Here is a 10,925-nt window from a genome sequence, read left to right on the forward strand (position 1 = left end):
GGAGGGAGGGAGGGAGGGAGGGAGGGAGGAAGGGAGGAAGGGAGGAAGGAAAGAAGGAATCAAAGTACCAGAAATTATATTCAAACTTCAGAGTACAAAAACATTTTTTATATAAAAGAATATTTAAGTGGGGGGGAGAGGAGAGGGGAAGGGATGGGAAGGGGAAACAAAGGAGGAGGCAACAATGCTTGATAAGAAATGTACGCACTATCTTGCCCTTATATTTGTAACCCCCCTGTACAGTATTTTCACAATTAAAAAAAAGAATATTTAACTTTGATTTGGAGAGACATCCAGTTTCTGGAAAGCTAAATCTGGAGCAATAATTCCCTCAGTAATATTATTTTTAACATTATAAATCACAAAGGATTTTATAGGCTGATGCCAAAGATCTTCCAAATGCCAAGATCTTTCACTACTAGATTAAAAGTTGTAAGTTTTAATTCGAACTCTTTCCTGGGAGCTAACAGCTCCAAGCTACCTTTTGACTAAGTAAATTTGAATTGTGTCTGTGAGCAACACAGACAACATGATCAGGGGCCCAGAGCTGGCTCTCTTGCCCCCAAATTCTTTTATATTACATATAAGACTAGTCTGTAGCATTTGAAAGTTCAATGTATTATCTTTTCTGACCTTGGAAAGCAGCAAAGCACTGGAATCCATTCATAAACTATAGCTTTCTGTTAATTCATTATCATAAATCAGTTCCAGGGGACAGGCATGTGAATTACTATTTCACATGAGGACCAACTCACGTATGAGTTCATCAGTGAATTGCCAAGGCAAGTGCAAGGAAAAAGGAGACATCATAACGTGTTTTGCTGAAGCTGTTTACACTGGATTTGGAGACACTTTTTGTGAGCTCAGTTTTGTAGCACCTAGACCATCCCTAAGAATGGGTCTCCTGACAAGGAAATAAGGATAATAGTTTTCTCTTTGATAGTTCATCATGTTGGCCTTCTCAAGAAGTCAGTCACATTCAAACTCAAATGAGTCCATCGATGAGTTTTAAAGGATATCTAAAGTTTATATTTTCATATTTGAATTGGTGATTTCAAAATATATAGACTCAAGAAATAAAGTTTCATGATGAAATTCAGCTATCCAATCAGTAACCATGTGAGCGATAAATGTTTATTCACAATTTATACACAAACCAAATTACCAGATTGTACACACTGATTTTATATATATATATATACTTACATACATGTAATTTTCATTTGTCCATTATATCTCAATAAATCTGAGGAGAAAGTGAAAGAAACTATCTAGTCTGGTGAACAATAATCTTTTTTTTACAAATGTGTACTTAGATTTCACATTTTCACATATGATTTCACATTTGACTTATGATATGAACACACACAGTACAAACATACAGCACTTTACATACACACATGAAGACTGATTTGTTGCCACTGAAGACATAAATATGCCAAAACATCTTATTATGGAGATTTTTATACTCATAGAATACAACTTTGTTATGTTGTTGGTATTGAACCATGTTAAATTCAAAGCAACTGTTATTCTCCTGCTATTTAAAAAATAGTAATACCAGATTGGCTCATCCCAAATAACCCAAAAACCCATTTTCCCCCAGGTACCCTATTTTAGGAACTAACAAGTCCTATTGTATCTCACACTGGGAGATTCTTTTGTTACACGCCATTAGCTAAGCTATTTGTTCTCCTTGGGGATTTGACATAAACATTAGTAGAAGCTATTATTGCAACTATATAATACACATGTGATTTATCTGTTTTTATCTTTCAAAAAAAGAACACATTCTCTCCACTCACATAATCTTTGGATGTGTTCTGAATTTTAATCTGAGAGACAGAGAGAGAGAGAAGAGAGAGAGAGAGAGAGAGAGAGAGAGAGAAGCCATATTTAAAAACTGTGGTACAGAAACTGGATCACCAGATTTGTCTGGGATATAAAAGCCTAAATTCCAGCCATCCATGAGAATCTTCAAGGGGACCACAAAAGGTATAGCTCCTCCACATTCAGGAGCCCCCCCCCCCAAGAAGAACAAAAAAACCTGGAGTTTCCAGTTTCCTAAGCAAGCAGCACTGAGAAGAGGCGAGCTAAACCGTGGTTCTCCATGCCCAGGAAAGCCCTTCCCTTGTCTACAGAGGGAGAAGAAAAACAGCTTAAATGGAGCTTGATGAGAAAATTATGCAGAACCCACCCAACCACAAGCCAATCATTGGCCCTTAGTCAGTAGGTTTCCCTCCAGTGGAGAATTTCACACCAGCAAGGTAAATAAAACAGGAGGTTTGAAAGTCAGGGAAAATGATGCTATCGTGAGGTTAAGTCCATGGGACCAAAGACTGCAGCTCCTGCTTGATTCTCACAGCTTTTTCTCATCCCTCCCACCCTTCAGGAGACATGTAAGTTCCTCAGACAGTCTCATCACTGTGCCATGTCCCATTCATTTTGCCTTATAAGAGACTTAAAGAATTCCAGCACAATTCTAAATTTAGCTCAGATCCCAGTTGTTGCAACTAATTCTTATCTTTATACCAACTACATAGAGCCCCAGGGAGAGGGAGTCGAGAACAACTACCTAATGTATTTTCTAATGTACCAGTCTAGAACAAAAAAAAAAAAAATCCTCAGAGACAGCACCCAGGCTCTGAGTTCAAGCTTTGAGACCAGTACACAAAAACTAATAACAATGTACCTTCTAGTGTTGCTTCCTCTTCCACTTTGCCAGTAAACACTGGAGTGCTGCCTCTTTGTTACTGTGGCTCTCGGACATCGCTCTGATGTTCCTAAACACCAGCCTCTGTCTGGATGAGCTCTGCCTTCTCCTACCACATTTTTCTGGGACTGGACAGCCATACAATTACTCACATCCTGGCACCTGGCTGCCACTCTTCCCTGAACTTGGGTTTTTCCTCTCTGCTGTATGACAGCATTTATTAAATGTTCATGTGCCTAACCTTTAAGCAGGAGCATCAATTCTATTATTATTGTTGTTGTTACCACTGGATTTATTATTACTTTTAAGTAGTTGTAAAAAGGGATTCAATTCAACATGTCTATTTATGAAGACGATGAATCTTGAACAATACCACCCCTTCCATCTGTTCCCAACCCCAGCCATCTCCTCCAGTCTTCTGGTTCTGTGCTCACATATGTATGCTGATTATTGTGTCTTTGGTCACCCACTCTTCCTCTCTCCATGTATTGGCCCACCCTCCCCTTGAGCCCCATCCCTCTCAGATAAAACACGTTCCAGCTTCCTGTCCTTGATTTCATTAAACTGTAAGTTACTTGCTCCAAGAGTCACACCATGGGAATCCTCATCCATGAATACCATACTTTAGTCAAGTTGTTTGTGTGTAGAGAGATGCATATGGCTCTGTATATGTTTACATATATATTTATATTTGGGATCTAACTTTCACATATGAGAGAAAACAACTTTTGTCTCTCTGACCCTCACTTACCTCACCATATTAATATTATTTTTTTCTAGGTCCAACCATTTCCATGCCAATGACATGAGTATTCTTCCTGATTAATGAGTAAAATTCAATTGTATATATACACATGCATATGTATATATGTATATATACACATATACAAATATATGCATATATACACACAGTACACATATATGTGTATATATTCATGTATGTGTGTATCACATTTTCTTACTCCATTCATCTACTGTAGGGCATTGGAGCTGTTTCCATAACTTAGCTATGGTAAATAGTGCAGCCATAAAGATGGGCATGCATCAATGCAGGTCTTTACCACAATACTAGGATGGTGTCAAAAGATAGCCATATAACATGGCACAGAGCCTGCTGCACAACCCATGAGATGTATGCATTAACCTAATTTCTTTTTTTGGGGGGGGGTCCAGGTCGTGGGGCCTGAACTCTGGGCCTGGGCGTTGTCCCTCAGCTCTCCAGCTCAAGGCTAGCACTCTACCACTTGAGCCACAGCGCCACTTCTGACTTTTTTCTCTTTGTTTATGTGGTGCTGAGGAATCAAACCCAGAGCCTCATGCATGCAAGGCATGCGCTCTACCACTGAGCCACCTTCCCAGCCCCAGTATTAACCTAATTTCAAATACAGGAAGCCTAATTCTTAAATCTGAGCTCAATATTATTCTGACATCCTCTGTGCCTTATTCCAGGCCTCCCCAGCCTCTCAGCCCAACCCCTACCCCACACTGCTGGCCACAGGTGACAAGCCTAGGATCTTCCCACCAGCCTGCACCAGGCTTCTGCTCTTTCCCTCCATCCTCTCCACCAACATGCTATCTTCTGACAGTGAATGGGTGAGTCCCCTCCTCCTTGCACATTATAGAAATCCTGTTCAAAATATCAGCAACAAAATGAAAGAAGAACGGTGAGCAGCAAGGCTGACAGCTGAAGGGTGCCAGGAGTCCAAGCTTTTGTTGGTAATGCAGTGAGGTCTTGGGGTTGAACTGGCAGTGGCTTCATCTGACTTTGGAAATACCAACTAGAAACAGGAGACTCATATCTCATCATGCACCAGTGGTGTTCTGCTATTCCAATCACATCTTTTCCTTGGGCAAATACAGATTTGCTCCTTTCTATAAGTAGTCATTGACCCAGAGAAAAATGATAAGCCACTGAGATAAGAAATTGAACAGCACCACTGTTTTGTCAAAAACAATACATTTAAGGGTTATTTTTTCCCATCTCTCTTTAATATAAAATATTCACAACCTCATTCTGCCTTAGTGTCATCAGTCAAAAAATGATTTCCTACTTCCTGTCCAGCATTCAGGGGAAACAGAGGCAGGAATGGTTGCAATGTTTCTGGGACAAACAGCCTAATAAGGAAAAATGACTGTACAAAAAGTTACAAGGCCATCCCATATGTAACATGAATTGTTTAAACAAGAAAAATCTAAGCTGGGTGCGGGTGGCTCATACCCATAACCTTTGCTACTTGGGAGACGGAAAATGAAAGTATCACAGTTTGAAGTCAACCTAGGCAGAAAAGTTCAAGAGACCCCTTTCTCAAACCATAGGTGGGTGCAGTGGCCAGCATCTGTTACCCCAGAATACATGGATGGGTGAGACTGAACTGCTAACATTGTGGTACTGGACCACTATAGGCAAAATAGTCCATAAGACTCTTTCTCTCTATGAAGAACAGCTGAGCACAGCTGTACACAGCAGCACACATTCAGGTGAGAAGGCCCAATCCTAAAATAGATTAGAGAAAAGCTAGGTTGGAAGCATGGTCCAGTAGTACCGAATCAGCCTAGAAAACACAACATACCTTGAATTCAAACCCTCCAGTACCACCAACAAAACAAATAAAAGGAAGTGAAATTAGTAACAATCTCATTTAGTGGAAAGCAGCCTTTCTCACGTAATGCTGGCATCACTGACTGCAGGCGCTTGAGGTAGAAGTTAGCATACTCTCCCTGGGTGCAATTCACTAAGCTGCCCTCCAGACCATAGATAATATGTTGTAGACTCATCCTTCTGTGCTGTGGGACACAATGGCCTGTTCCTCCTGCCTTGCTCTATTTTGAATGGACAGGACTCTTAAATCAGGAAATAGAGATTAATGTTAAGTCAATGCTACTTAAAAAAAGCTTCAGATCTTTGTTTACTGCAAAGCTGTCTAGATCCTGAGCATAAAATATGTCAAATTCTTAAAGGTTAAAAGAAAAAGAATGCCAGTCGGGCACCAGTGCTCATGCCACGAGATACCCAAGAGGCTGAGATGTGAAGATCACAGGTCCAAGCCAGTCTTGGCAGAAAAGATTGGGAGACTCTTACATCCCTCCAATTAACCACCAAAAAGCCAGAAATGCAGGTGTGGATCATATCCTATAATGCCAGGCTAGACTGAAGTCAGGCAAGACCATGAGGCCCTAAGTTTAAAACTCCGTATTAGCACACACACACAGAGAGAGAGAGAGATACATAAACATACAAAACAGAGAGAAAGAAAGGAAGAAAGAAAGAAAGAAAGAAGGAAGGAAAGAAAGAAAGAAGGAAGGCAGGAAAGAAAGAAAGAAAGACAGGAAGGAAGGAAGGAAAAAGGAAAGGGGAGGGGAGTGGAGGGGTGCAACATGCTTATGTGTGTTGCAGGAAATTTTAAGCCCCAGAGCTAAGCTCATGGGTTTTACAGATCAGTTGACATCCAGCCACTTGAGTCAACAGGGAAAATAAAAGACAAGTAATAATGAAGGGCAATGAAAGGAGGCTTATCACAAGGACATGGGCAACTGTGGAAGAGGGCGTATAGCATTTGAACCCACTATCGCCACTCTTTCCTTATTAGACATGTGCCTTCAATTTAAAGAGAAAGAAGAATTGGGGATCAAGATAAGAGGTACACATGATTATTTAACAGTTGCCACAGATTGGTTGATTGTCCAGTTTCAGAATTTGTAGGGTGGAGTGGTGTTACAATCAAATGAGGGAGAACACTGAAAGGGCTGTCATGGATCAAAACTGATGTGTTGAATTGAAACCTCTTAAGACAGAAAGACAGAGTTACTAATTCTGAGTTCCTGGTACATATTTGGTCCTTCCTGGTTTCTGAGATGGTTACAAGGTAACAGGTGGAGAGAACCCTTTGGAACAAAGAACACAAATACAAAATGGAGGCAAGAAGTCTCAGTTTCTTCCAGCTTTTAGTTAAATTGTAGCCCCAAATAGGGTAGTCAGTGATTTTCAACAAAAACAATTTTTAAGCCCTGGGAAGACATATAAATCTCACAAAGATGTATGGCATGTATTGTATGTGCTTCTTCAAAATTTAAATCACATTCTACATTTGAGCAGAAATTAAACTAGTTTACAGCCACAAACAGTTCATTGGTATTTTAATTATCTTATGCATCCTCATGAACTTACCTAGCTTTTTCTAATGCTCACCAGTTGCATGGGAAAAGATAATGTCTCAACGGTTCACATTTGCAAGCTGGAAATTTGTGTGTAGGCATTGTAGTAGTATGTAGACTTTGCTTGTGTTTCTATTGAGTTTGCTTATTTGGAAAAGTTCTTTATATTTAAAGAAGTTGGGTCTTTTCTATGACTAACAATTTTCTGCCTATTTTGCCATTTGTCTTCCCACAGCACTCCTGAGATTTGTTCTTGTTCATAAATGTTAATACAAATATAGTCAAATTTACCAATCATTCTTTTTATGCCTTCCAAGTTACATGCCATGCTTTCAAAAGAGCTATTCCAAACTAAATTGTATTCTTTTAAGTCACTAAGCTGTTTTGTGTTATAAAAGTAAATTCTATGCAACTGTCAAAAACCAGTACATCTATATGCATTGTCACAGAAGTAGGTCCTTAGGATGTTAGGTTAAGGAAAAACAAAACTTTACTTGTGTTATTTTATTACGTTCTCCCAATATTCAGTAAAGTGGTCATTGGTGTCACTCCAATTTTGCTAATAAGGACTCTACATTACAGAGAGCTTAAATAACTGACCTAGAATCTAATAGCAAATGGAAGAATAAAATGTTGGGCTCCAAAACTTGTTCTCTTAATCAAACTGGTTTTTTTGTTTTTGTTTTGTCAGTCGTGGGGCTTGAACTCTTGGCCTGGGCACTGTCCCTCAGCTCTTCAGCTCAAGGTGAGTGCTCTACCACTTGAGCTACAGCGCCACTTCCGATTTTCTAGTGGTTTATTGGAGATAAGAGTCTCACGGACTTTCCTGCCCGGGCTGGCTTTAATCAAACTGTTTGAGCCTACTTATTAGTCCAATTTTCATTGTCATAACAAAATATTTGAGGCAGGATAACTTTATAAAGAAAAGGAGATTGTTAAGCTCCCAATCTGAGAGCCTGAAGTTCAAGCACTGCAGTACCAACTCTAAGGATGACCCACAGCAAATAACACACAGTGAGATGGAAGGGTGCAGGGGGTGCTGGAGATCTAGGTGATGCCATTCTCACATTTTTATAGCAACTCTTCTCCCTAGAACTGCTTATGGGTACCAGGAAAATGACCCTAATCTCTTTCGAGGACAGCACCCTTGTTTTGTAAAAGTTGCTTCAGAAATGCTTTTGCTGAGACCATGAATTAACTAAAAGCAAGAGAGAGCTTGGCATTCCTGCCCCCACTGAATCTATGACTCTACTCTGAAATATTTTTCTCTGCAATCACTTCAAAATCACCTTAGAATCTGAGAAGGACACAACTGATCGCTTTATAAATGATATCTTTTAGGGATCAGAACTACTGTAACAACTTCTCCAGAGCCCTTTCTTAGAGATAGTGATCAACCAGATTATTCTTTGTTCAGGACTGTTTAACAATTATACATCCCTCTCCCCACCACTGTTCTTTGTCTATAAAACCTGCACTTCACGTCTTTATTTCGAGACAGTTGAGGATATGCTGTAGTGCTGTCTTTCCTTTGGGCACATAAATCTCCTTTCTCTGCCCTTTACCATGTCTTTTGGTTTGGTTTGGTTTGTTTTTTAGTATTGGTCCTAGGTCTTGAACTCAGGGCCTGTACATTGCCCCTTCACTTTTTTTGCTCTACTACATAGGCTCCAACTCTACTTCTGAATTTTCTGGTTAATTGGAGATAAGAGTCTCACAGACTTTGCTGCCTGGGCTAGCTTCAAACCATAACCCTCAGATCACAGACTTCTGAGTAGCCAGGATTGCAGGCATAAGCCATCAGTGCTCAACATGTTTTTTTTTTTTACTTAGTATAGAGGGGTGAGTGGCCAGACCTGACCTATAGAACTCCTGGAGTTGGATTTGGTGTCTCATACTCTTCTAAGTTGCATTAAGGACCTCTCTCTAGGTACCCTCTCTTAACACCACCACTATGGGGCCCAAGATTTCCATCAATCTTTGAGACAACTATATCCAAACGATAGCAAGATTCCTGTTTGGGATACAAAGAACTTGGCTTGGATCTTCTCAGCTGTTTTCTGTTCTTAAGTGACATTGGACAAAGTCTTCTAAAGATGTCTTCAGAAGGTTCTCCTTAAAGAGCTAGTTTGTTGATATGTAGGGTTTCCTGCACTCAGAATGAGCCTGTACTGATTTTTTTGGGGCAGTCAAGTCATGGAGCCTGAACTCTGGGCCTGGGTGCTGTCTCTCAGCTCTTCAGTCAAGGCTAGCACTCTACCATTTGAGCCACTGTGCCACTTCCAGCTTTTTTTCTTTTTGCTTATGTGGTGCTGAAGAATTGAACCCAAGGCCTCATGCATGCAAGGCAAGTGCTATACCACTAAGCCACCTTCCTAGCCCTCCTGTACTGATTTTATAATAATAATTTATTTAAACATTCCATCAGGCCTCAGAGAGAGATTCATGTGTTTTCCTGAAATAAGAGCAAAGATCCATGTGTTTTTCAGAAATAGCAATAGTTCAATATTAAATATCCTCCAATTTTTGGAGGTGGTGGGTGAGAAGGACTAGAGTTTGAACTGTAAACCTGGCATTGCATTTGCTCTACCACTTAAGCCATGTCTCCAGCCCAGGTTTTTACTGGTTATTTTGGAGATAGTGTCTAGTGAACTTTACTGCTGCCCAGATTCAAACCATGATTCTCCAGATCTCAGGCTTCTAAGTAGCTAGGATTATAGGCATGAGCTACCAGGGTGTAGCAAATCTCTTTCAAAGTTCTTGACCATGCAAGAAAGTTTGGGAAAACATTTTGAAGAATCCATGCATCCGGAAACTCAGCAATCTGGATTCCTAAGGTTCTTCCCAAACTTGCTCACAATAATATTGATGACTGTAGTAAATGGCGATTTTTTTCCCCCGACATGTTGACTTAATGTGTATGTTCTGCTGGGGACTGCTGAAAATCTTTCATGTATAACTGCTATTTTACATAAGAATCACACTAAGATCCAAGGGATGAGCAGATTTCCAGGGACAATCTCCCTCACGTCCAGCAAACTCAGCCTTTTGTATCATGTAGAGAGGCAGCTCTGGAGTTCATAGCATGGAATTAGAACATGAGCTCCACTGTGCCACAAGATACAAAGGCATACAAGATTCTCATTTGTTCCATATACGCATCCTTGGTGGAGACAGACCACTGTCCTCTGGGTATATCTGTTATTGTGTTCAAACTGGTTTTTCCTGGATGTCCACAATGTTTAATATGTAAAATTCAAAAACAAAAAGTTATGATTAGTACTCCTGTTAAAAGGGAAATTTATATTTAGTTCTCCTGAGGGGGAAAAATAATCTGCTTAAGAACAGACAACAGGAGGGGGTAACAATGTTCGATGAGAAATGTACTTGTTTCCTTACTCATGTAACTGTAACCCCTCTGTACAGTATCTTTACAATAAAATTAAATTTAAAAAAACAACAGCCAGGTACTTGTGGCTCATGCCTGCAATCCTAGATACTCAGGAAGCTGAGGAATGAGAATCAGGGTTCAAAGCCAGCCTCACCAGAAAAGTTTGTAAGATTCTTATTTCCAATTAACTAACAACAATTAAAAGAGCCAGAAATGGAGCTGTGGCTCAAAGTGGTAAAATACTAGCTTTGAGCCCAAAAGCTCAAGGACAGGGCCCAGGCCCTGAGTTCAAGTCCAGGATCAGCACTAAAAATAAATTTTAAAAAGAGATCATTTATAATAAATGAAGGAATTATAAGATTCCACAATTGTTCAACTGCTAAGGAATTAATCGATATAAACATTGATTACCAATGACTGTTGGTATGCCAGGGAGGAAGGAAGGAAGGAAGGAAGGAAGGAAGGAAGGAAGGAAGGAAGGAAGGAAGGAAGGTAGGAAGGAAGAGAAAAACAGATAGTATTTGTTTTCTGCAGCACATCAAAGTCCCACATATGAAATATCCTTAGAGGAATAAAAACCAAATAAACCAAATCAGAGAAAACCTCTAAATCTGATTACTTATTTGTCAAGTTGGCAGGACACATTTGTTTATCTCACAGACTCAGAAC

Source organism: Dipodomys ordii, unplaced genomic scaffold (assembly GCF_000151885.1).
Source record: "Dipodomys ordii isolate 6190 unplaced genomic scaffold, Dord_2.0 Scaffold148, whole genome shotgun sequence".
NCBI classification, from domain to species: domain Eukaryota; kingdom Metazoa; phylum Chordata; class Mammalia; order Rodentia; family Heteromyidae; genus Dipodomys; species Dipodomys ordii.